The 26921-nt window shown below is 46.1% G+C and overlaps 1 long non-coding RNA gene across 6 annotated transcripts; it reads right to left on the bottom strand.

Moving 5' to 3' along the window:
• Positions 1 to 8313: 8313 nt before the first annotated feature.
• LOC109770670 (uncharacterized) lies at positions 8314 to 14819 on the bottom strand. Of its 6 annotated transcripts, XR_012184257.1 has the most exons (5): positions 11162 to 14585; positions 10778 to 11025; positions 10238 to 10606; positions 8895 to 9769; positions 8314 to 8813 (listed from the first exon to the last, which is right to left on the bottom strand). It is a non-coding gene; the product is annotated as an uncharacterized lncRNA (long non-coding RNA). The 6 variants fall into 6 exon arrangements; XR_002234661.4 differs by having other exon boundaries at positions 8895 to 10606; positions 10778 to 12254; positions 12675 to 14819; XR_005756441.2 differs by having other exon boundaries at positions 8895 to 10606; positions 10778 to 11706; positions 12675 to 14803.
• Between the last annotated feature and the right edge of the window lie 12102 nt (positions 14820 to 26921).

Raw genomic sequence — 26921 nt, 5'->3', positions numbered from 1 at the left:
TCATTGTGTTTCCTCGATGCATACTCCGGTTACCATCAAATCAAGATGGCGGAGTCCGATCAAGCCGCAACGACATTTATCACCCCATACGGCCCCTTCTGTTTTAACACCATGCCTTTCGGGCTTAAGAACGCCAGTGCAACCTATCAACGCATGATTCAGACATGCCTGGAAACACAGATCGGCAAAACAGTGGAGGCATACGTAGACAATGTGGTCGTTAAAACCAGACACGTCGAATCCTTAATAGACGACTTGAGGCTCACCTTCGACAATCTCCGAACATACGACATCAAGCTCAATCCGGAAAAATGCGTCTTCCGCGTGCCCGCCGGAAAACTCTTAGGCTTCATCGTATCCAACAGAGGAATCGAAGCGAATCTGGCTAAAATCTGAGCTCTGTCACAGTTGGCCATCCCAACAGACCTCAAGCAGATCCAGAAATTAACTGGATGCGTGGCTGCTTTAAGCCGCTTTATCTCCCGATTAGGAGAAAAGGCACTGCCTCTTTATCGCCTTCTTCGGCGCACCGAACACTTCGAGTGGACGGATGCTGCCACGGCCGGATTGGAAGAAATAAAAGCCATCCTGGCCACCAACCCAATCTTGGCCGCGCCAAACGTCGGCGAACCAATGCTGTTATATATAGCGGCAACTCACCAAGTTGTAAGCGCAGTGCTCGTCGTCGAACGAGAGACGGACGGACATAAGTTACCACTTCAAAAGCCGGTATACTACGTATCCACTGTCCTCACTCCATGCAAATCACGGTACCCACATTATCAAAAGATAGCATACGCAGTCTTCATGGCATCCCGGAAACTACGACACTACTTTCAAGAGTGTTCAATCACGGTGGCCTCTGAAGTACCACTCAACGACATAATAAACAACCGCGATGCCACCGGCCGGATTGCCAAATGGGCTATTGAGCTCCTCCCGTTCGACATAATATACAAACCACGACGAGCCATTAAGTCACAAGTACTGGCTGATTCTATCGCCGAATGGACAGAAGCCGAACTCCCTAAAGAGTACGGCGCATACTCCAATTGGATTATGCACTTTGACGGCTCTAAAATGTTGGCTGGTCTGGGGGCTGGCGTCGTCCTAACATCCCCCACCGGAGATACAGTCCAATACGTACTCCAAATACTATACACAGACTCCAACAACGCAGCAGAATATGAGGCCCCGTTACATGGTCTCCGGATGACAGGCTCCATGGGCATTCAACGCCTGGAGGTGCGTGGGGACTCGAACCTCGTGATATCTCAAATAAATGGAGACTTCGACGCCAAAGATCCAAAAATGGCGGCTTATCGCAACGCCGTCCTCAAAATGTCAGCTCGGTTCGAGGGGCTCGAATTCCACCATGTGGTCCGAGAAAACAATCAAGCGGCGGACATCCTCGCCCGCATCGGTGCTAAGCGCGACCCTGTCCCACCCAATATCTTCTTGGAAAGGCTGTTTAAGCCATCCGTGGTATGGGAAGGAGAGGCCGGCAACAACAGTCCGGACTTGGCCACAACACCAGATACCGAACACTCTGACGTAATCGTAGGCTCCGCCACCGAAATAACACCTTCCGCCCACGTGATTATGGTTGTCATCGCCCTGTGGACAGAACCCTTCCTGGCCTACCTAACTAGGCAGGAACTACCTGAGAACCCAAACGAGGCACGTTGCATTGTGCGGCGGTCTAAAGCCTACAAGGTCCACGAGGGAGAGCTTTATAAGAAAAGCGCTACCAGAGTCCTTCAAAGGTGCATCTCCGAAGAGGAAGGGCGGAAACTTTTGGCAGAAATTCATGCTGGACTTGGCGGCCACCACGCCGCAGCTCGGGTCCTTGTAAGCAAGGCCTTCCGTACAGGTTTCTACTGGCCGACGGCCCGAGCAGATGCATAGGACCTTGTCCAACGTTGCGTCGGTTGCCAGCTTTTTGCAAACCAAAGCCATATGCCGCCTACCGCTCTCCAAACAATCCCCATTACTTGGCCCTTTGCGATCTGGGGGCTTGATATGGTCGGACCCCTCAAAGGGGGAAGCCATAAGAAAAAATACTTATTGGTCATGGTGGATAAATTCACCAAATGGATAGAAGCCAAACCAGTTAAAACGGCCGAATCCGGAACAGTGATAGACTTCATATCTGGGGTTGTACACCGTTATGGCGTCCCCCACAGCATCATCACCGATAACGGCTCGAACTTTACAGCCGACGAGGTAAAACTTTGGTGCAGCAACATGGGCATCAAGCTTGATTATGCTTCTGTCTATCACCCACAAACTAACGGTCAAGTCGAGCGAGCAAATGGTCTTATCATGAGCGGCATTAAACCCAGATTAGTGCGGTCCTTAAAGGAGTCAAACACGCATTGGGTAGAGGAGCTCGACTCCGTACTATGGGGGCTGCGGACCACGCCGAATCGCACTACCGGATACACACCATTTTTTATGGTGTACGGCGCAGAGGCGGTACTGCCCTGCGACATAATTCATGACTCACCTCGAGTGCGCATGTATGAAGAGAAAGAAGCCGAGCTTGATCGGCAGGATAGTTTGGATGCCCTGGAGGAGGAGCGTGACGTGGCAAAAGCCCGTTCCGCATTCTATCAGCAACAGGCTCGAAGGTATCAAAGCAGAGAAGTACGGGCCAAAACCTATAACGTTGGCGAACTCGTTCTACGCCTACCGGAGAAGAAAAAGAACAAGCTCAAGCCCAAATGGGAAGGTCCCTTCATTATTGACCAAGTTCTGACCGGTGGAGCGTACCGTCTACGGGATGCATCGGACAATCGACTCGAGCCAAACCCATGGAACGCAGCCAGACTCCGAAGGTTCTACGCCTAGTGCCGGACTCTATGTTCGTCTCCTTACCTCCGTCAATTTTTTACATATCCGTTATCTGTCTTTTATCTCTTTCTTTTTTCTTCAAGGCCTTAAAAGGCTAAATTGTGACTTGACTACACAATCTTGACGCGCTAACCGCGCTCATTATACCTGGGGGCTTCTTATACAGAAGCTTAATATAACTATTTTCCGGGCTCTATGCCCCACACATGTGTTATTCTTCCACATGTACCTTTTTCGCCATTATATGCATCGATATGACTTAAGTTTTGGCCAAGCTGGGTTGCCTGGCTCTTGTGTTTATGCCATACGTTCCCGTTAATTCGGCTAGGGCATAAGGGGAGCACCTCTGCGATTGTTACTGCCGGGTCGCTGGGTGAAGCCGAAAGCTAGCGTTCTTAAGGGAATACTCGGTCGGTGAACAAAAGGTGACTTTTATTTATTTTAATACATGCCCCCAGATGTTTATAGCCTGCGTCTCTGTTCGCAGTTCGGACATGCACATTAGGGCATGCGTACCCAGGGAAAGGAACCCTTAACAGAACTATTCTCCCTGGAAGATGTTTCTTACTATCCATGTAATATAACATAGCTAGTTGGGTACTTGTCTGTTCAAGCACTTATGACCCCTACGCCTGGTTTCCACGCGTACCCCGGTTTTTACATAACCGAGTGGGTATTCGGATACACTCCGGACTATCGGGTCCAGAGGTCGAAGCAAAAAGGTCCGCCATGACAAATGATTTACAATCCGGCCAGGGACAATATATGTCACTTGAAGTACACAGTCACTTAGACTGACTAAATTCTTCTTATATACCATCCAACAGGTTGTCTAGCCTACAATCCTGTTGGGAATACTTTGCGGCTAATTCTACTTGGTCATACACCAAACTGACGGGGATCTCTTTCCTATCAGGCCCCACAGGTCCGACCTCGGCCATGTGGTTAGGGTCAGCCTTGGTATACCGCGTCTTCACCTGGCCCAGGCTTCCCTCGCACCTTGTCGGCAGGCTGATATCTTCCATAATCAGAAGCGCCGTCGCGCTCCCTTGAGCTTCTCTGCAAGCTCCCCCATGCCTCCTGGCAGGGAGACGGATGGCCACAAGGCTTGGGCAATGCCCTGCATCACCTGTCGAACTTGTTCGTGCAATTGTGAGAGCTCTGGCAGAAGATCACCCGCAGACCCGGGCATCTCCTCCTCGGGATGACCCGTCAGCATATCTGCAGATGTAACTCTGTTAGCCGGTTTCTTCGCCGAACTCTTTAAAAGTTCGTTCAAGCACTTACTGAAAATGCCGCGTCGAAGCCTCTTATTCTCCTTTACGGAGTCAGCAAGCTGGGCCCGAACATCTTTCAGTTCCACGCCCAGCTGGATATTGGCATCTTGGAGATTGTTTTTCTCCCGCCTAACCTTTTTAAGCACGCGCTCACCAGCCTTTAGCTGTCGTTGGGCATGCGGCTCATTCCCTATCACGACCTCCGGATTCACTCCGGAGTCATCTGCAGAATCTATTGTTAGATTTGCATGCATGCCGCATACTATCTGGTACCTGTCATTCTTTGCAATAGAGACAAGTGTTACCAGAGGGGGCCCTCTCGGACTCCTTCAGCGCGGCAACTGCGGCCCGTAGCTGGGCTTTGCACTCTTCCAGCTCTTGAGACAATTGGGTATTCTTCTCTGTAAGAACCTGCACAAATAATGATCCTTAAATCAGTTGTGTCAACTGTTTCAAGTCTCTGGGGCTACTGACATATATAATTATCAGATTTTCTTACCCGTATATCCTTTACATACTGGTCCGTGGCTCCGGCAAGACCATTTTGAGCAGCTCGGATGTACGCGTCTCCTGAGTTGAAGGCATCGAACGCCTCTTGGGAGAAACAAGCGTCACAAAGTACGGCCCGGCGACGCCTGTGATTCATAGCGCTCTCCACTTCGGAATTTGTAGCGGATAGCCTATCCGCATCCTCTGTAGGAGGAACATCCGACGTCCGCCCCATGTTAGTGTCCGCCTCTATGTCCGGCTCTGGAGCCTGACTGGTGGAGGCGTGATCGGCAGCCCTTCCGGATATAGTCCGGCAAGTGTTTTTCCTACTAGGAAGCATGGACGTTATTATATTTTAAAAGACGACAACCACAGAGCGGGGTTTCATTTCATACCTCTGCAACGGCGTCTCAGTCCTGACCGCCTTCCTTTTAAGCCTACCCGGCTTCGGTGCCCCTTGTTGGTGAGTCACTGCGAGTTCGGCATGGCGTCCCGAGGGCCTTCCCTGTAAGACACCATATGTGTGCAATAGGTGAAGTGGAGAAAAGGGGATCCTTCTCAGAAGTTGGGACTCCGGTTTTACTTACATGCGACGCAGGGAGTAGTCCAGGATAATCGGCTATGATGGCCACCATGGCATCATCGCAGCTCAATTGATAGAACGTCCTGTCAATCAGCTCCACAAATATGTCTGGATCCTCTTCGAGTCCGGGGTCGAGGGCCCGGTCAGGGTCCTCTGGTTGTGGAGGCGGGCTGTGGACCTCCCTCACAGCTTTTCGCAGCTCTTGCTATGAAATAGCAAGGTAAATATTCATGACAAAGAATGCGGGAAGGTCTGGAGTAAAAAGTAGCAGCTCACCCAGCTTGGGGGGTTGTACATGAAGAACCCATCCCATGGCTTGATACGGATGAACTCCTCTTCCTCTCCTTTGTATAAATCGGACAGTATTTTCGCTAGAGCAGCGACGGAGTCCGGACTTTTACGACCGCAGCGGGTGGCATCTTCTCCATTGAAGTGCCACATAGGGTGTCCACGATATTGAAGTGGCTGCACCCCCCGCATTATACATATGGACATAACCTCGACTATTGTCAATCCTGATTTGGCCAGCCTTTGTATCCGGCCCATCAGGTAAAGGACCTCTCTGTTATCTTCCTCCTGGGGGCTCCGAGGGCGCTAGCTGCGGCGTTTCTTCAAAGGAGCGTTATTAAACTCAGGAAGGCCCATCCGAACAGGGTCCGGAAGGGGGACGTTCTCCATATAAAACCACTCCGAAGGTCAATCTTCGGACGTCTTCTTCGGAGTACCGGACATATATCCGGTCCCGGCGATGCGCCATATCTCGGCTCCGCCCACTTGATATATTGACCCCTCTTATGTACGGGGTACGAGGCAGAACAGCCTCTTCCATAGCTCGAAATGAGCTTCGCAACCCAGAAACAACTCGCAAAAGGCGACATAGCCAGCGATGTGTAATATAGAGGCGGGAGTAAAATTGTGCAGCTGGAGGCCGTAGAACTCCAGGAGCCCGCGGAGGAATGGATGAATTGGAAATCCAAGCCCTCTTAATAAGTAAGGGACAAGGCATACCCGCTCCCCTTTGGATGGGTCGGGAAAGCTCTCCGCTTGCTCCCCGCCATTGTAGGTGGCGAGCCCGGCTCAAACGGGGACCATATACGCTGAAGGGAGAAATCCCTGGGTCTATAACTCTACTAATTGACTGTGCCGGATGGAACACTTCTTCCAATTGCCGGGCTTAGGGCTACGGGAGCGAGAGGAGGAGCTGCGATGGCCGGCCATGTTGGAATGAATTTTTTTCCGGGCGCGCTTCGATGGATATTCGCTGTGGGAGGATGGTGTGATCTGGATCTAAGAATCCCCGTCTCTTTAATAGGCGATTTGCCCACATGGCTAGGGTGGCAAATGTAAAAATGCCCCGACTTCTCGCATTCGCTTGACGCGTGGAGGATATCCATTATTAGGCGCGGAAGCCAAGGAGTGCAACATTTATGGGAAGCCGGACACTACTCAAACAGGTATTCAGAATTTGGAGAAGAACCCGCCTTGCAATGCCGAAGACAATCTGCGCGCCGGACTCATCGCCATTGAAGCCTGGTTCGGGGGCTACTGAGGGAGTCCTGGATTAGGGGGTCCTCGGACAGCCGGACTATTGGACTATGAAGATACAAGATTGAAGACTTCGTCCCGTGTCCGGATGGGACTCTCCTTGGCGTGGAAGGCAAGCTTAGCAATACGGATATGTAGATCTCCTCCCTTGTAACCGACTCTGTGTAACCCTAGCCCCCTCCGGTGTCTATATAAACCGAAGGGTTTAATCCGTAGGACAACAACAATCATATCATAGGCTAGCTTCTAGGGTTTAGCCTCTACGATCTCGTGGTAGATCAACTCTTGTAATACTCATATCATCAAGATCAATCAAGCAGGAAGTAGGGTATTACCTCCATCGAGAGAGCCCGAACCTGGGTAAACATCGTGTCCACCGCCTCCTGTTACCATCCGCCTTAGACGCACAGTTCAGGACCCCCTACCCGAGATCCACCGGTTTTGACACCGACACACCCCACGACGCACACTTCCCTTTCCTACCTTACCGCTCAGTTTCCCATCTTAGCAGGACATTTCTCGTTGGGGCCTTCTCCTTTAAAACCGGATAACGCTCACCTCATCTTCGCCATGACGTCCTCGCTCTTCCACACGATACTTATGGACCGCTCGCTCATGCAGTTTGCTGCAAAGAATCTCACATGAAATGTTATACATATGTCACATTGGTTCACTATCCTATCTATGATGCCGTGCCGTAGTTTAGAAACTCTCCTAGCACTCCAAATACCGGCAACAAAATCTCCAAATATATAGCATCCGCAACTACCATGAAATAGGACACTAAACAACATTTGCAGCAAGCAATCAATTTATGCACCAAGCACATTGAGCAGAAGCAACAAGCTCTCAAGATTTCTTCTACTCACAGAACTGACAAATGTCACTAACTCTGTAAGAAGCTTTGCCTTCAGAACCTAGAAATGGTATAGTCCCATCACTACTTCAGCTGCTCTCTGATCTCAATAGAAAACATGGAGATCGTCTAAAAACAGAGTACACTTTGGCCGCACTTAAATAAGCTTGCTAAAAAGAAACTTCTCAAGTGACGTAAGAAAATATAAGTAACTTCCACTTGACAGTCGCATCATTTGACATATAGATTTTCAGTTAGCATGGCAACTGAAGTGAGTCTATTGATTAAATTACATAGTTCATTGTTAAATGGTAAACACAGATTTAGAAGAGTTGCCAATGCTCATCTGTCAAATATGCTACTGTATACTTATGTGAGCTGCCAATGATCATCATCATCTGAATATTAAAAAAAAATGATCATCATCATCTGTCAAATATACTACTGTATACTTATGTGAGCTGCCAATGCTCATCTCAAGAAAGGATTGTATACCCAAAAGACCAGACTTTATACGGGAGTTATTCTATGAAACAATTTCAAAACGGCTCACCCTGTATCCACTGCTAGTAGTGTCTATAAAAGAGATCTTTTTCCCTACATCGGCGAGTTAATACGTTGATCTCTACCAACTGCAAGCACAGATAACTATATTTAAAAACAGGGACATTTGCTATTTTCATGAGTAAATAAACAGTAAAAAAGCAGAGGACCAAACCCAAATATTTTCATGAATGTTACAGATCATTTTTGTTAATGTGTAAGTACATCAAACATGTTCCAACAAGCAGGAAAATTGTAGAAACATACAAATGATGGGCAGTTCCTAATTCCTAGCTATCATGGAATCACTGCATGATGCATTGCACTGAGCACCTTCTGTGTGATATGGAGATGGGCAGAGGCAAAGATCAAGGAATTAAAATTCGAAAAGAATAAATAAGCTGTCAGTAAGCCAATAGAAATCGACAAAAAAAAAAGTTTACTTCAGTAAGCCGATATGGATCGACGCATTTGGAGGCATAACTACCACAACAAAGATTCCATCGTTGTAATAATAGCCTTAGTGCTGAATTATACTTCTTAAAATATGTCTCGGGCATTTTCTTCAAGTACCTTGTAGGCAACAACAATGACAATGATTCTAGGGAATGAAATTCTCTCGCAAACAACCTGACTTGTATATACTGATTGTAAATTCACCTAGCTGTATGAAAATCAAAACCAATCGTTACATAGGTTATCCAAAGAATTGATAAACAGACTTTAAGAGCAAAAGTGTTTTAACCTGAACTTCCAAGAAATCATCAAAGCAGAAGTGGCTTCCCTCCCATCAATAAACTTCCAGGTGAACAGGAGAAGCACGACCATGGAGAATCATAGCTGAATACCTGAATAGAGAGTCATAATTGTCCTGCCAATAGCACATCTCTTTGTCCCTCCTATATTCTTCAATCACATCAGAATACTAAAATTGACCATACATCGTTTTCAAGAGAACAAAAATGATCGATCAAACAATTGGTCTAATTCAAAAGTTCGTGTCCTTCATTCTCATAATCATCAGTCTTCTTAACCAACTTCTTCTTGCAATACAACATCTTTCTCCCAGCCCTCACCCCCATCCATCTTCATTCATAACACCATTTTTAACCCTCTTTTCAAAATCAATCAGGTGAATATTTGTGAGCAGTAATTTGATCTCCCTCCTTATTGATTAGTAGACAGAATATAACATTCAGTCTTTCCATGTGCAGTTGCTGGCAACCTTTGTCATTTAGTGAAGAGGTGGTAGCTGTGGTGTCAGCAAAAAAATAAAAATAAAAATGCATTGATGTATTGCAAGTTTCTTGAGACCAATATAATAGCTTTGAAGATTTCCTACACCAATCCCGGCCTCATGGCATTCCAGACGGCCTATGTAGATGAAGCAAGTGCAACCATATCTTGTAAAAGAAAGATATATCAACTTTGCAAAGGTACTCCTGAAAATATCTTAATTAAAAATACACATCTCTCTATGGTTCCACCTTCATCATAATGTTACCGTCCTCAAGAATTTAAAGAGAAAGAAAGGTTTCCACTTATACTCCTCTTTTTATGTGTTGTGTTGTTCTGTTAGTCCACTGCAAATGGAATATATTCTGTGCTTCGACATATTTCCTGGTAATATGGAAGAAAGAAATATATTACAAATATCATCCATATGTCAGTCAAAGGCTGAACAATTACTATTATGAAATACAACAATATTAGACGTGATGGAAGATGGTTTCAAAGTCCCAAAAATAAGACCGCAATAAGGACCTAGAGTGTATCGCCTGATGGATGTGAAGGGCAGCATGACTCGACGATCATCGTCCAATTAAGAATGGTAGGATCGTCTTTGTAGGCCTCATTTGTGATTGTGTTTACTCTTGAAAAAACAAGCTAAGAAAAGGAAACATATGCACAATATTGAAAGTCTGGTATAACAGGAAAACACGACTACAGAATTCAGAGCTGGTAAACTACAGTAACTGTTTGCTGGTAGCATTTCATATAGCTATGCATATGATGATATCCATTAGTCACCAAGCATGACGGATAACAGGAATCCATTTCCGATGGCCATTTAAGCTAGAAATTTACCTGAACAAAAGCTTTGTAGTAGCTTCCGAAAAAAAAGCTTTGTAGTAGCTTCCTAAAAAAAGTTTTTGTAGTAGCTCTGAAGTGTTGCATCAGATATGAAGTCGTCAGGAGAAGCAAGATCTACACCAGCCTCCTTGCCCCATCTTACATATTGTCCCTTCCCTCCGTAATCTTCCCAGTTATTGCATAGTGACAGTATTAACCATGTAATCTAGTGCATGGCAAAATGAGATGAAAAAAATCGGACACCACAACCTGAAGAAACTACTGTTGTGCAGAGATCGGCCTTTTATACGGAGACATGCCCCAGACATGCAAATTTCTTCATGAAATACATGATGAGCATCCAGTTTCATTTGTTTCCATTTCCTGTTACATTTTTGGCTAGTGGATCAGTCTGGCATGTGAATGAGATAGCAATTTCATAAAATAAACATGGTATCAAATGTAAGATCCAGATTTTTATGACGATCTAACAAGAAAAGCGCTACTTAGGAATGCATTTTGTGAAGCAGGTAACCATCTTCACAGAATGCCCACCTGGAACACATCCTCGTCATAGAATGGCACGGTCTACAACACATGAAAGAACCGCCCACAGGCGGCCGGCGGCTGTCTCATCACACCTGGTCACTGTCTGCACCGCACTCGTGTCCCCCGCTCGCAGGAGCGCCATTAACTGCGGCCATCTGCCACCACGCAGGAGGAGAGGAAGGCAGGGGCCTCTCCCGCTGGAGGAGAGGAAGGCAGACGCCGCAGAAGGTGGTGTCGTCCTGGCACCCGTATCCCTGGACAGAGAAGAGAGCGACATGAGAAATTGAGAACAAACACGAATAACCCAATAACCAATTGTCTGTTTTTTATCCAACAAAAAAATGACCTTAAATTAGCCTTATTTCATAAAACACATTCAGAAAGGCTCACCATGTATCCACTGCTGGCAGTGTCTATAAAAGAGCTCTTTTTCCTTGCATCAGTGAGTTAATTTTTTGATCTCTACCAACTGGAAGCACATGTAACTATATTTTTTTTGGACAAACACATGTAACTATATTTAAAAACATGAACATCTGCTATCTTCATCAATAAATAAACAGTAAAAAAGCAGAGGACGAAACCCAAATAATTCGGCATGAATGTTACTGATCAGTTTTGTTAATGTGTAAGTACATCAAACATGTTAATATGTAAGTACATCAAACATGTTCGAACAAGCAGCAGGTGATGCTTTATGACATGTGTGCTTGGAACACAACAATCGGATGAATTGGAAGAAAAAAGATGAAGTGAGTTTAGAGATCGATATGGCGATAGAAAAGGAGATGGCTGAGAAGAACAGAGGAAATGAGAGGAGTAATTAGAAAGGGAGAAAAAGGTCAGAAAAAGATCGACTGGTCATTCATGTTAGTTTCCTCTCCAAACTTAATGCTTCCGCCAAACCTTGAACAAGAGAAGGACGGGGCGCGTGCCTGCAACCCATCATCACCTCAGCTCATGATTAAAAAAAATATTTCAGATATCAAAGTACCAAAAAATATGAGCAGTGTCGTGATCAATCCAGTAAATACTATAGGGCTTCACTAATTTCAGAATATTGGCCTGAGATAACATATTTTGACTTTCCTTTGCCCATATTAACATATCGTTGCTGACAGATAATATACTTTTCATCAAAGATAATGCAAGAGGAATTTAATAAACAACATAATCACGGTCTTTAATTTTTTGTTAATTATTTGAAGTAAAAACAGGATGCTATTCACCTGAATATGTAAAAACATCATAGTAAATATATCTATTTTTTGCCCAATTAATTCGAATATCGACATACAAATCCAGCATGTTTATGGAACCTTGTAATGGGAGTGGTTTGCCAAGGCTCGAATTCATAAAGAATGAATCTTTGAGATATTGGTTTCAGGATGATACTGAATAGTATTGTATTTGGGTACAAACTGTTTGCTTGAAGGAAAAATTGAACACCATTAATTGACCCTCTTATCATTTCACTAATTACCTACATATTCAAAAGAAGAAAACTTCAGTACACACACATAGGCAGTATAGCAAGTAACACACCACTGATATGAAATGCCGCTGAAGAGTAATTCATGTAGCTTAGAGAATCATGCTATTTTTTTCCTGATTAAAGAGACCAACTGTGTTCATCAATTTAGCAAACATACACCTAAAAAATTGACTTGCTAATTCCGGAAATATTGATGCAACAACAATGCATCAAGTTGTGGAGTATAAATTATTTTTTTGTCTTTACAAAAAATGGTATGACAAGCTCACGCAATCTAGAATGAGTGTTTTTAGCATGGAGGATTATATTGATGTACGTGATTAAGAAAGCAAGCAAACAATTAGTTATATGTACAATAGTCGCTAGTGTACCTTTAGAAATGAAAAATCCCGACAAACATTGACTAACCTCTGGATTGTTGCTTCTTGTAAGAATGCATCAGGAACCTTCAAAATGTCCTGGATAAGGAAAACATGAACCCTCCAGCGTTTCTCGGTAAAATGAAATGAAAAGGTCTTCTGTAGATGCTACAACAAAATGCTATCAAATGATCTCCACTCAGAACTACTTGAAGTATTTTCATCTCCATTTTTCTTTTGAAGATTCTTATGAATGTTGAGATTAATCTGCATACTGAAGGGCCAAATAGTAACAAAAGCTAGTAAAACAATCTCATAAATATTTGTGAACTTGAGATACCCTGCACGTAGCTAGCAACGTGTATATGCATACTGAAGTAATCTTATTGCTTCCTAGGGATGGACCAAGTAACAAAAGCTAGTTACACAATCTGATAAATACATGTGAACTTAATGATACCCTGCACACAGCTAGCAACGTATGTGAGTCACTGGTGCGTGGATGAACAGAAGCAACAACTTGTACGCCCGTCTGTGCAGCCTGTGCAAAGGAACGTCAGCTTCGACGGCTTGTACGTCCGGGCTGCAGACAACAGAGGACCGATGATAGCTACGTCCCCAGCATAAGGATGGCAATGGGTAGGGTATGGGCAGGGTAGAGCAATACCATACCCATACCCGTATAGTCGGTGGGTACAAAATTCTACCCATACCCGTACCCATGGGTATGAAACTTTACCCATACCCATACCCGACGGGTACCCGTACCCATTGAGTACCAGCGGGTAGAACAAATAGTACATGAGTTGTTCACATTTTTACGCTCATTGGTAGCACATTTGACAAAAAACAATTATCTCAACTCAATAACTGGTAGATGAGTACAACATACTCATAAATCAATAGGAGTAGACAAGCCACATGATAAATTAATGATTAATTGATGACAACTTAACATTAATTTACAAGCGGGCAGGGTATGGGTATACCCGCGGGTACAAGGTTATACCCGTACCCTACCCATGACTTAACGGGCAGGGTATGGGTATTATCCATGGGTATAAAATTGTGCCCATACCCTGCCCACGCGGGTACCCGTACCTGTGGGTAAAACTGCCATCCTTACCCCAGCAACAGAAGGAAGGGTGTGGTGCTGGTATGTATGTCCAGGGCCATCCGGATGAATGGCGGTGGCAAACTGAGACATGATGTTGCTGGAAGAGGGAAGGCCCGCAGTAGATGGACGTGCATGGATAGGAGGCCGTTCTCTCCAATTCACCACGACCACAAGCACGACGCCACGGCCATGAGCGGCACCGCGCCTACCTCTCCTCCTGGCTACAACATACAAGGATAGCGACACGGCGATCTGTCAGTATGGAGGAAACGGCCAGCGGTGGTGCTCGTGCTTGTACGTCCAGCACGCGGCGGCGAACGTCTCGGAGCCCTCGCCCCAGAGCGTCCCCGACGATCGCAGCACCGTCCCCTGGTGCTCCTCCTCCACCTTCCTCTCCTTTCCCAGAGACATGGAACGGGCCAGGCCCTGCAGCATCGACGAGATCGATCTGCTGATTCTACAGAGAAGGTTCTTCTTCTTCCTCCTCCTCCTCCTTGCTCTCCCTCCCCTTCTTCCTCCCCTCTCCCATGGCTGGCACAAGGGACGCGATGAGAGGAACGGGAGGCAACGCCTCATCCAGATCCAGATCGGGCAGGGGTGAGTGTAGGGGAGGGGGGCGAGGCAGGCGGAGGGAGGGGCAACAGCGGAGCAGGGCGGCGGGGGGCGGCGGCGGGCGGCGAACCCTAGAGCAGGGGCGAGGCAGGCGGAGGGAGGGGCAACAGCGGAGCAGGGCGGCGGGGTACGGCGGCGGGCGGCGAACCATAGGAGAGGCGAGACCGAGGGAGAGGGAGGAGTTGGATCGAGCGGCGATGCGGAGGGGGAAAACCAACAGGAGCACCGGACAAAAAAAAACCCGGACAAAAGTGGTGGGACGAAAATTAACCGGCGAAGACTACCAAATGCTTCATTAGGAGTAGAGATAGTAATGAATGTTATGTGGGCCGGAGGTGAAGCTTATTGGTAACTAGGAATACGTTCAGGTTGCCACTCGCTCCAACGTCATTGTGCATTTGCAAAGTTGAATGGACCTTTGAGAATGATTTGTATAGTTATTTGTTGTTTGGTGTCGATAGTATGTGTTAGTTTAGCCCACTTTATTATATTATAAATATGAAAGATTTCACCCCTATTGCAATGCACGGCGATGATGCGGTGGGCGTTATCTGGTTTTAAAAGAGGTGGCTCCAGCGAGTAATGTCCCGCTACGGCACGGAACTGGAAGTGAAGGGGAGGGCCCAACAGAAAAAGTAAATGGTGCGTCGTCGGATGGAGTTTTGTGTCGGGCTCGGGTGTTGAAAATAACATGGCGAATAGCCCGTAGCAACACACGGGCATTCTGCTAGTAAATCAATAATAGTCAGGCTCCGGGGGAGGCGGTGGAGTCGGGGGGAGCGAGATGTGAGGCGGTGGAACGAAGCCCGACGATGATCCTGTCGATGTTGTCCCGATAGTGCTGCTTGCTAAGCGTCTTCATAGCTGGAAGCCACACATTTTGTATATCGCGTCAGTCGCATGAAATGGAATCACATGTTCAATCACAACTTATTGTGAATGTTCCATAGAATCCAGGTAAGGGTGCCCACGACCACCCAAAGGGAGGGCGGCACGGTTGGTTGAAAATCAAGGACATCATGAAACATATCCGGGAGATTGTCATGGCACCATCTGCCGCCCGCAACCTCCTAAAGACAACTCCAGAGGAATCAAGCCGCAGGGCAAGAGACAAATATGTGGTTGGAGTCCTCTGGAACTGCACATAAGGGCCAAATTCCATCACTAGGTCCAGCTACCATAGGAATATCCTCTACTCCCGAAGGAAGGTGGCTGCAGACCAGTTGCCATAGGAATATCTGAATCTTCAAAGGCAATTTCATCTACCACAAGAGATTTAGTTCCTCTGGCCCTGGGGTGGCCACGATGGCTTTATAGAGGGATTTGGCCGAGAACAAACCATTGGGTTAAAGTTGCCAACTAACTGAGTCTTGTTCAAGTGAGGGTGAGTGTAGAGCTTCACACTTAAGCAACTCCTCCCATTGGTCCCGCTCCAGGGGGACAGGTGTGCGTCTAAAGGTAATGTTGACAAGGTTAGCCAGGGTAGCCTCCACCGAAATGTTGGATACCGAAGAATCATCTAAAGGCTCCTCAAGCAAATCATAAGTCTGAGAAAATCTAACCAACCTAGTGAGCTCATGAGCAACCATATTTGCTTCTCTACTATAATGCTCGAACCTACAAATAGAAAAATCACTAGCAAAATGATAACAATCATCAAAAACTGTCGCCGCCGCCGCTCCTGTAGATTTTCCTCCATTCTCCATGGTTTCAATGACCTCCAAGTTATTAGAATTTATAACCAGATGATCCCGCCCTTTGCGCAAGGGAAAGACCGAATCTGAGAGCCAGAGCTTTAGCTGTCATGACATCCACACGCCAATCTATCTTCTTATTTCCCCCTGCAATGAATTTTTCTTTGCCATCCCTCAGTACCGCCCCAACAGTGGCCAGATCTTGATCAAAATATACATCAACATTAATTTTTACAAAACCCCCCGGGGCGGATCTTGCCCCTTCTTTTCAAGATAGCCTTCGGAGTGGAGGCGATAATTTTTTTAGCTATAAGCGCGCGGATCCCCATAGGTTGTTGTACTCTTTGCTTACATCTTCCAATAAATCTCACTTTTCTTTGCAATTCCTTCGATTGAATAGTTGGAGTTGTTTAACCAAGCACAATCTACATGTTTAATGCATTATCTATATATACTAAGAAAGAATGTAACATTTCATCTTTCACTTTCTTCCTATCACCCCTTCATCCAATGTTTCACCCTTTATATTTTTTTCTTGGCTTTTCATCCACTTCTGGCTTTCAACAAACCAATCTTTGGTAACCCAATAGACTAGATCAATATACGATACATTGCAATAAATTCATGATTCATAAATAAATTGTTTCTTGTGATAAAGCAGATCAATCACAGATACATATAAAATCCCTCGAATTCTCGAGAAAAGCTTATCATGGGGAAAAACTCACTAAAGTGATAGATCATACATACACAAAGCTACAAGTTCAGCTCAGATTTTTTTTCCGAAGAAGCTCTAAACCTTTCTTTGAACAAATGACTAGGTAAAACTGGTTTTGCTCCAAATTCAACCTGAAAATTGTAGGTAGAAGTGGGAGTATCGTCCATGACGTACTCGAGTAAATCATCACCAAAGGACTTTGCAGTTCTCTATCTTTTGCCCCTACCAAGAGCTTCATTATCTTCCTTCACATGATTTTCATGATGTGTTTGTTCATAATATTTCATCAGAATGACAGGCTCAGGAGTCTCCACAAATTCATGTATAGAAGTCCTTTGCATATCTCTCGTAGGAAAAATATCATCAAAGAATGTAGCATCTTTATGTTGGAAATATGCCCTAGAGGCAATAATAAATGGTTATTATTATATTTCTTTGTTCATGATAATTGTCTATTGTTCATGCTATAATTGTGTCATCCGGAAATCGTAATACATGTGTGAATATATAGACCACAACGTGTCCCTAGTAAGCCTCTAGTTGACTAGCTCGTTGATCAACAGATAGTCATGGTTTCCTGACTATGGACATTGGATGTCATTCATAACGGGATCACATCATTAGGAGAATGATGTGATGGACAAGACCCAATCCTAAGCATAGTTCAAAGATCGTGTAGTTCGTTTGCTAGAGCTTTTCCAATGTCAAGTATCTTTTCCTTAGACCATGAGATCGTGCAACTCCCGGATACCGTAGGAGTGCTTTGGGTGTGCCAAACGTCACAACGTAACTAGGTGACTATAAAGGTACACTACGGGTATCTCCGAAAGTGTCTGTTGAGTTGGCATGGATCGAGATTGGGATTTGTCACTTCGTATGACGGAGAGGTATCTCTGGGCCCACTCGGTAATGCATCATCATTATGAGCTCAATGTGACTAAGGAGTTAGCCACGGGATCATGCATTATGGTACGAGTAAAGAGACTTGCCGGTAACGAGATTGAACAAGGTATTGGGATACCGACGATCGAATCTCGGGCAAGTAACATACCGATTGACAAAGGGAATTGTATACGGGATTGATTGAATCCTCGACATCGTGGTTCATCCGATGAGATCATCGTGGAACATGTGGGAGCCAACATGGGTATCCAGATCCCGCTGTTGGTTATTGACCGGAGAGGCGTCTCGGTCATGTCTGCATGTCTCCCGAACCCGTAGGGTCTACACACTTAAGGTTCGGTGACGCTAGGGTTGTAGAGATATTAGTATGCGGAAACCCGAAAGTTGTTCGGAGTCCCGGATGAGATCCCGGACGTTACGAGGAGTTCTGGAATGGTCCGGAGGTGAAGAATTATATATGGGAAGTCCAGTTTCGGCCACCGGGAAAGTTTCGGGGGTTATCGGTATTGTACCGGGACCACCGGAAGGGTCCCGGGGGTCCACCGAGTGGGGCCACCTATCCCGGAGGACCCCATGGGCTGAAGTGGGAAGGGAACCAGCCCTTAGTGGGCTGGGGCGCCCCCCCTTGGGCCTCCCCCTGCGCCTAGGGTTGGAAACCCTGGGGGTGGGGGGCGCCCCACTTGGCTTGGGGGGAAGCCACCCCCCCTTCCCCCTTGGCCGCCGCCCCCCCTTGGAGATCTGATCTCCCAGGGCCGGCGCCCCCCAGGGGTCCCTATATATAGTGGGGGGAGGGAGGGCAGCAACACCACAGCCCCTGGCGCCTCCCTCTCCCCCTGCAACACCTCTCCCTCTCGCAGAAGCTTGGCGAAGCCCTGCCTGGATCCCGCTACTTCCACCACCACGCCGTCGTGCTGCTGGATCTCCATCAACCTCTCCTTCCCCCCTTGCTGGATCAAGAAGGAGGAGACGTCGCTGCTCCGTACGTGTGTTGAACGCGGAGGTGCCGTCCGTTCGGCACTCGGTCATCGGTGATTTGGATCACGGCGAGTACGACTCCATCAACCCCGTTCATTGGAACGCTTCCGCTCGCGATCTACAAGGGTATGTAGATGCACTCCTTTCCCCTTGTTGCTAGTATACTCCATAGATGGATCTTTGTGATGCGTAGGAAATTTTAAAATTCTGCTACAATCCCCAATAGTGGCATCATGAGCCAGGCCTATGCGTAGTTACTATGCACGAGTAGAACACAAAGCAGTTGTGGGCGTAGATGTTGTCAATTTTTCTTGCCACTACTAGTCTTATCTTGTTTCGGCGGTATTGTGGGATGAAGCGGCCCGGACCGACCTTACACGTACGCTTACGTGAGACAGGTTCCACCGACTGACATGCACTAGTTGCATAAGGTGGCTAGCGGGTGTCTGTCTCTCCCACTTTAGTCGGAACGGATTCGATGAAAAGGGTCCTTATGAAGGGTAAATAGAAATTGGCATATCATGTTGTGGTTTTACGTAGGTAAGAAACGTTCTTGCTAGAAACCTATAGAAGCCACGTAAAAACTTGCAACAACAATTAGAGGACGTCTAACTTGTTTTTGCAGCATGTGCTATGTGATGTGATATGGCCAGAAGATGTGATGAATGATATATGTGATGTATGAGATTGATCATATTCTTGTAATAGGAATCACGACTTGCATGTCGATGAGTATGACAACCGGCAGGAGGCATAGGAGTTGTCTTTATTTTTTGTATGACCTGCATGTCATTGAATAACGCCATGTAAATTACTTTACTTTATTGCTAAACGCGTTAGCCATAGAAGTAGAAGTAATCGTTGGCGTGACAACTTCATGAAGACACAATGATGGAGATCATGATGATGGAGATCATGGTCATGCCGGTGACGAAGATGATCATGGTGCCCCGAAGATGGAGATCAAAGGAGCAAAATGATATTGGCCATATCATGTCACTATTTGATTGCATGTGATGTTTATCATGTTTTGCATCTTATTTGGTTAGAACGACGGTAGTAAGTAAGATGATCCCTTATAATAATTTCAAGAAAGTGTTCCCCCTAACTGTGCACCGTTGCGAAGGTTCGTTGTTTCGAAGCACCACATGATGATCGGGTGTGATAGATTCTAACGTTCGCATACAACGGGTGTTGACGAGCCTAGCATGTACAGACATGGCCTCGGAACACACGCAATACACTTAGGTTGACTTGACGAGCCTAGCATGTACAGACATGGCCTCGGAACACGGAGGACTGAAAGGTCGAGCATGAGTCGTATAGATGATACGATCAACATGGAGATGTTCACCGATCTTGACTAGTCCGTCTCACGTGATGATCGGACACGGCCTAGTTAACTCGGATCATGTTTCACTTAGATGACTAGAGGGATGTCTATCTGAGTGGGAGTTCATTGAATAATTTGATTATATGAACTTAATTATCATGAACTTAGTCTAAAATCTTTACAATATGTCTTGTAGATCAAATGGCCCACGTTGTCCTCAACTTCAACGCGTTCCTAGAGAAAACCAAGCTGAAAGATGATGGCAGCAACTATACGGACTGGGTCCGGAACCTGAGGATCATCCTCATAGCTGCCAAGAAAGATTATGTCCTAGAAGCACCGCTAGGTGAAGCACCAATCCTAGAGAACCAAGACGTTATGAACGCTTGGCAATCACGTGCTGATGATTACTCCCTCGTTCAGTGCGGCATGCTTTACAGCTTAGAACCGGGTCTCCAAAAGCGTTTTGAGAAACATGGAGCATATGAGATGTTCGAAGAGCTGAAAATGGTTTTCCAAGCTCATGCCCGGGTCGAGAGATATGAAGTCTCCGACAAGTTCTTCAGCTGTAAAATGGAGGGAAATAGTTCTGTTAGTGAGCACATACTCAGAATGTCTGGGTTACACAACCGCTTGTCTCAGTTGGGAGTTAATCTCCCGGATGACGCGGTCATTGACAGAATCCTTCAGTCGCTTCCACCGAGCTACAAGAGCTTTGTGATGAACTTCAATATGCAGGGGATGGAAAAGACCATTCCTGAGGTATATTCAATGCTGAAATCAGCGGAGGTGGAGATCAGAAAGGAACATCAAGTGTTGATGGTGAATAAAACCACTAAGTTCAAGAAAGGCAAGGGCAAGAAGAACTTCAAGAAGGACGGCAAGGGAGTTGCCGTGCCCGGTAAGCCAGTTACTGGGAAGAAGCCAAGGAATGGACCCAAGCCTGAGACTGAGTGCTTTTATTGCAAGGGAAGTGGTCACTGGAAGCGGAACTGCCCCAAATACTTAGCGGACAAGAAGGCCGGCAACACCAAAGGTATATGTGATATACATGTAATTGATGTGTACCTTACCAGTACTCGTAGTAGCTCCTGGGTATTTGATACCGGTGCGGTTGCTCATATTTGTAACTCAAAACAGGAACTGCGGAATAAGCGGAGACTGGCGAAGGACGAGGTGACGATGCGCGTCGGGAATGGTTCCAAGGTCGATGTGATCGCCGTCGGCACGCTACCTCTGCATCTACCTACGGGATTAGTTTTAAACCTCAATAATTGTTATTTAGTGCCAGCTTTGAGCATGAACATTGTATCTGGATCTCGTTTAATTCGAGATGGCTACTCATTTAAATCCGAGAATAATGGTTGTTCTATTTATATGAGAGATATGTTTTATGGTCATGCCCCGCTGGTCAATGGTTTATTCTTGATGAATCTCGAACGTGATGTTACACATATTCATAGTGTGAATACCAAAAGATGTAAAGTTGATAACGATAGTCCCACATACTTGTGGCACTACCGCCTTGGTCACATTGGTGTCAAACGCATGAAGAAGCTCCATGCAGATGGACTTTTGGAGTCTCTTGATTACGAATCATTTGACACGTGCGAACCATGCCTCATGGGTAAGATGACCAAGACTCCGTTCTCCGGAACAATGGAGCGAGCACCCAATTTATTGGAAATCATACATACCGATGTGTGCGGTCCAATGAGTGTTGAGGCTCGCGGAGAAAATCGTTATGTTCTCACTCTCACTGATGACTTAAGTAGATATGGGTATGTCTACCTAATGAAACACAAGTCTGAAACCTTTGAAAAGTTCAAGGAGTTTCAGAGTGAGGTTGAGAATCAACGTGACATGAAAATAAAATTCTTACGATCGGATCGTGGTGGAGAATATTTAAGTCACGAATTTGGTACGCACTTAAGGAAATGTGGAATCGTTTCACAACTCACGCCGCCTGGAACACCTCAGCGAAATGGTGTGTCCGAACGTCGTAATCGCACTCTATTGGATATGGTGCGATCTATGATGTCTCTTACCGATCTACCGCTCTCATTTTGGGGCTATGCTTTAGAGACTGCCGCATTCACTTTAAATAGGGCTCCGTCGAAATCCGTTGAGACGACACCATATGAATTATGGTTTGGGAAGAAACCTAAGTTGTCGTTTCTAAAAGTTTGGGGATGCGATGCTTATGTCAAGAAACTTCAACCTGAAAAGCTCGAACCCAAGTTGGAAAAATGCGTCTTCATAGGATACCCTAAGGAAACCATTGGGTATACCTTCTACCTCAGATCCGAAGGCAAGATCTTTGTTGCCAAGAATGGGTCCTTTCTGGAGAAAGAGTTTCTCTCGAAAGAATTAAGTGGGAGGAAAGTGGAACTTGATGAGGTGATAGTCACCCCTTCCGAACCGGAAAGTAGCGCAGCGCGGGAAGATGATCCTGTGGTGCCTACACCGACTAGGGAGGAAGTTAATGATGATGATCATGAAGCTTCGGATCAAGTTACCGCTGAACTTCGTAGGTCCACAAGGACACGTTCCGCACCAGAGTGGTACGGCAAACCTGTCCTGGAAATCATGTTGTTAGACAACGGTGAACCTTCGAACTATGAAGAAGCGATGGCGGGCCCGGATTCCGACAAATGGCTAGAAGCCATGAAATCCGAGATAGGATCCATGTATGAAAACGAAGTATGGACTTTGACTGACTTGCCCGATGATCGGCGAGCCATAGAAAATAAATGGATCTTTAAGAAGACAGACCCGGATGGTAATGTGACCATCTATAAGGCTCGACTTGTCGCTAAGGGTTATCGACAAGTTCAAGGGGTTGAATACGATGAGACTTTCTCACCCGTAGCGATGCTGAAGTCCGTCCGAATCATATTAGCAATTGCCGCATACTATGATTATGAGATATGGCAGATGGACGTCAAACGGCATTCCTTAACGGCTTTCTTAAGGAAGAATTGTATATGATGCGGCCGGAAGGTTTTGTCGATCCTAAGAATGCTAACAAGGTATGCAAGCTCCAGCGCTCCATCTATGGACTGGTGCAAGCATCTCGGAGTTGGAACATTCGTTTTGATGAGATGATCAAAGCGTTTGGGTTTACACAGACTTATGGAGAAGCCTGTGTTTACAAGAAAGTGAGTGGGAGCTCTGTAGCATTTCTCTTATTATATGTGGATGACATACTATTGATGGGAAATGATATAGAATTCTTGGAAAGTATAAAGGCCTATTTGAATAAGTGTTTTTCAATGAAGGACCTTGGAGAAGCTGCTTATATATTAGGCATCAAGATCTATAGAGATAGATCAAGACGCCTCATTGGTCTTTCAAAGAGTACGTACCTTGACAAGATATTGAAGAAGTTCAATATGGATCAGTCCAAGAAGGGGTTCTTGCCTATATTGCAAGGTGTGCAATTGAGCACGGCTCAATGCCCGACCACTGCAGAAGATAGAGAAAAGATGAGTGTCATCCCCTATGCCTCGGCCATAGGGTCTATTATGTATGCCATGCTGTGTACCAGACCTGATGTAAACCTTGCCGTAAGTTTGGTAGGAAGGTACCAAAGTAATCCCGGAATGGAACACTGGACAGCGGTCAAGAATATCCTGAAGTACCTGAAGAGGACTAAGGATATGTTTCTCGTTTATGGAGGTGACGAAGAGCTCGTCGTAAAGGGTTACGTCGATGCTAGCTTCGACACAGATCTGGATGACTCGAAGTCACAAACCGGATACGTGTATATTTTGAATGGAGGAGCAGTAAGCTGGTGCAGTTGCAAGCAAAGCGTCGTGGCGGGATCTACATGTGAAGCGGAGTACATGGCAGCCTCAGAGGCAGCGCAAGAAGCAATCTGGATGAAGGAGTTCATTACCGACCTCGGGGTGATTCCCAATGCGTCGGGCCCGATGACTCTCTTCTGTGACAACACTGGAGCTATTGCCCTTGCCAAGGAGCCCAGGTTTCACAGGAAGACCAGGCATATCAAGCGTCGCTTCAACTCCATTCGTGAAAGTGTTCAAAATGGAGACATAGATATTTGTAAAGTACATACGGACCTGAATGTAGCAGATCCATTGACTAAACCTCTCCCTAGAGCAAAACATGATCAACACCAGGACGCTATGGGTGTTCGATTCATCACAATGTAACTAGATTATTGACTCTAGTGCAAGTGGGAGACTGTTGGAAATATGCCCTAGAGGCAATAATAAATGGTTATTATTATATTTCTTTGTTCATGATAATTGTCTATTGTTCATGCTATAATTGTGTTATCCGGAAATCGTAATACATGTGTGAATATATAGACCACAACGTGTCCCTAGTAAGCCTCTAGTTGACTAGCTCGTTGATCAACAGATAGTCATGGTTTCCTGACTATGGACATTGGATGTCATTCATAACGGGATCACATCATTAGGAGAATGATGTGATGGACAAGACCCAATCCTAAGCATAGTTCAAAGATCGTGTAGTTCGTTTGCTAGAGCTTTTTCCAATGTCAAGTATCTTTTCCTTAGACCATGAGATCGTGCAACTCCCGGATACCGTAGGAGTGCTTTGGGTGTGCCAAACGTCACAACGTAACTGGGTGACTATAAAGGTACACTACGGGTATCTCCGAAAGTGTCTGTTGAGTTGGCACGGATCGAGACTGGGATTTGTCACTCCGTATGACGGAGAGGTATCTCTGGGCCCACTCGGTAATGCATCATCATAATGAGCTCAATGTGACTAAGGAGTTAGCCACGGGATCATGCATTATGGTACGAGTAAAGAGACTTGCCGGTAACGAGATTGAACAAGGTATTGGGATACCGACGATCGAATCTCGGGCAAGTAACATACCGATTGACAAAAGGAATTGTATATGGGATTGATTGAATCCTCGACATCATGGTTCATCCGATGAGATCATCGTGGAACATGTGGGAGCCAACATGGGTATCCAGATCCCGCTGTTGGTTATTGACCGGAGAGGCGTCTCGGTCATGTCTGCATGTCTCCCGAACCCGTAGGGTCTACACACTTAAGGTTCGGTGACGCTAGGGTTGTAGAGATATTAGTATGCGGAAACCCGAAAGTTGTTCGGAGTCCCGGATGAGATCCCGGACGTCACGAGGAGTTCCGGAATGGTCCGGAGGTGAAGAATTATATATGGGAAGTCTAGTTTCGGCCACCGGGAAAGTTTCGGGGGTTATCGGTATTGTACCGGGACCACCGGAAGGGTCCCGGGGGTCCACCGGGTGGGGCCACCTATCCCGGAGGGCCCCATGGGCTGAAGTGGGAAGGGAACCAGCCCTTAGTGGGCTGGGGCGCCCCCCCCTTGGGCCTCCCCCTGCGCCTAGGGTTGGAAACCCTGGGGGTGGGGGGCGCCCCACTTGGCTTGGGGGGGAAGCCACCCCCCTTCCCCCTTGGCCGCCGCCCCCCCTTGGAGATCTGATCTCCCAGGCCCCCCCCAGGGGTCCCTATATATAGTGGGGGGAGGGAGGGCAGCAACACCACAGCCCCTGGCGCCTCCCTCTCCCCCTGCAACACCTCTCCCTCTCGCAGAAGCTTGGCGAAGCCCTGCCGGGATCCCGCTACTTCCACCACCACGCCGTCATGCTGCTGGATCTCCATCAACCTGTCCTCCCCCTTGCTGGATCAAGAAGGAGGAGACGTCGCTGCTCCGTACGTGTGTTGAACGCGGAGGTGCCGTCCGTTCGGCACTCGGTCATCAGTGATTTGGATCACGGCGAGTACGACTCCATCAACCCCGTTCATTGGAAGGCTTCCGCTCGCGATCTATAAGGGTATGTAGATGCACTCCTTTCCCCTCGTTGCTAGTATACTCCATAGATGGATCTTGGTGATGCGTAGGAAATTTTAAAATTCTGCTACGATCCCCAACACTTTAGACTCCATAATCGTACCAACCTTCATGTCAGGTGCCTCAAATTTTACCACTAAAATCTATAGCCAATGATATTCTTAGCGTAGCCCATATTATCGTAGTCCACAGTCTTTGGCCCAAGCATACACTTTTTTGGATCAGCACGTTGAATTTCGCCAAACAACCCCAAGTGCGTGAGTAACAGAGTGTTGTTCTTCCCTTCTCCCATTGCTCATAGCGAGTGATCTCATTATCTTTTGTGCGAACTTTATTCAAGACATGACATGATATCAATATAGTCTCAGCCACCATGCCTTGGATAAATCTAACATATCTAACATGGCGTTAGCCAAATCTGTTAGAGTATGTTTTTCCGTTTGGTCACCCTGTTTGATTGGGGTGAATAGGGAGGCATCGTCCCATGAATAATATCATACTCCGCCATTGTTTCAAATAGCGAAGATAGTGGCCGCTATTACATCCGCAATAGCGACCGCTATTGCTTAAATTAAATGTCATTATTTTTTTTAATGATATTGACATATTCATATTAATCTAGTGTTTTTACAAAGCCGCTACACGGACATAGCGCTCGCAATATCGCCCACTATTCGCATTCCTCTACGCGGATCTCAATCCGCTACCAGCCCGCTATCCACTATTTAAAACCTTATATTCCGCACAAAAAGAATCAAACTCATTCAAGAAATATTCTCCCCCACGACCTGAACGGAGTCGTTTAATTTTCTTTCAAGTTGATTCTCAACTTCTGCTTTATAGATTATAAAGAAGTATAGAGCCTCATCTTTAGTGTTTAACAAATACACATAGAAATATCTAGTGGAGTCATCTACCAATGCTATGAAGTATTTCTTTCCACCTTTAGTCAACACAGCATTCATCTCATGGAGATTAGAATGTATGTGCTCTAATGGTGCCAAGTATCTCTCCTCTATAGCCTTGTCGGGCTTACGAGGTTGCTTTACTTGCATAGACGAGTATTACTTAGATGAGGCTTAGGATTAGATTCAACTTAGCT

This window comes from Aegilops tauschii, chromosome 5 (assembly GCF_002575655.3).
Source record: "Aegilops tauschii subsp. strangulata cultivar AL8/78 chromosome 5, Aet v6.0, whole genome shotgun sequence".
NCBI classification, from domain to species: domain Eukaryota; kingdom Viridiplantae; phylum Streptophyta; class Magnoliopsida; order Poales; family Poaceae; genus Aegilops; species Aegilops tauschii.
This window is presented reverse-complemented; position numbering and strand designations above follow the sequence as displayed.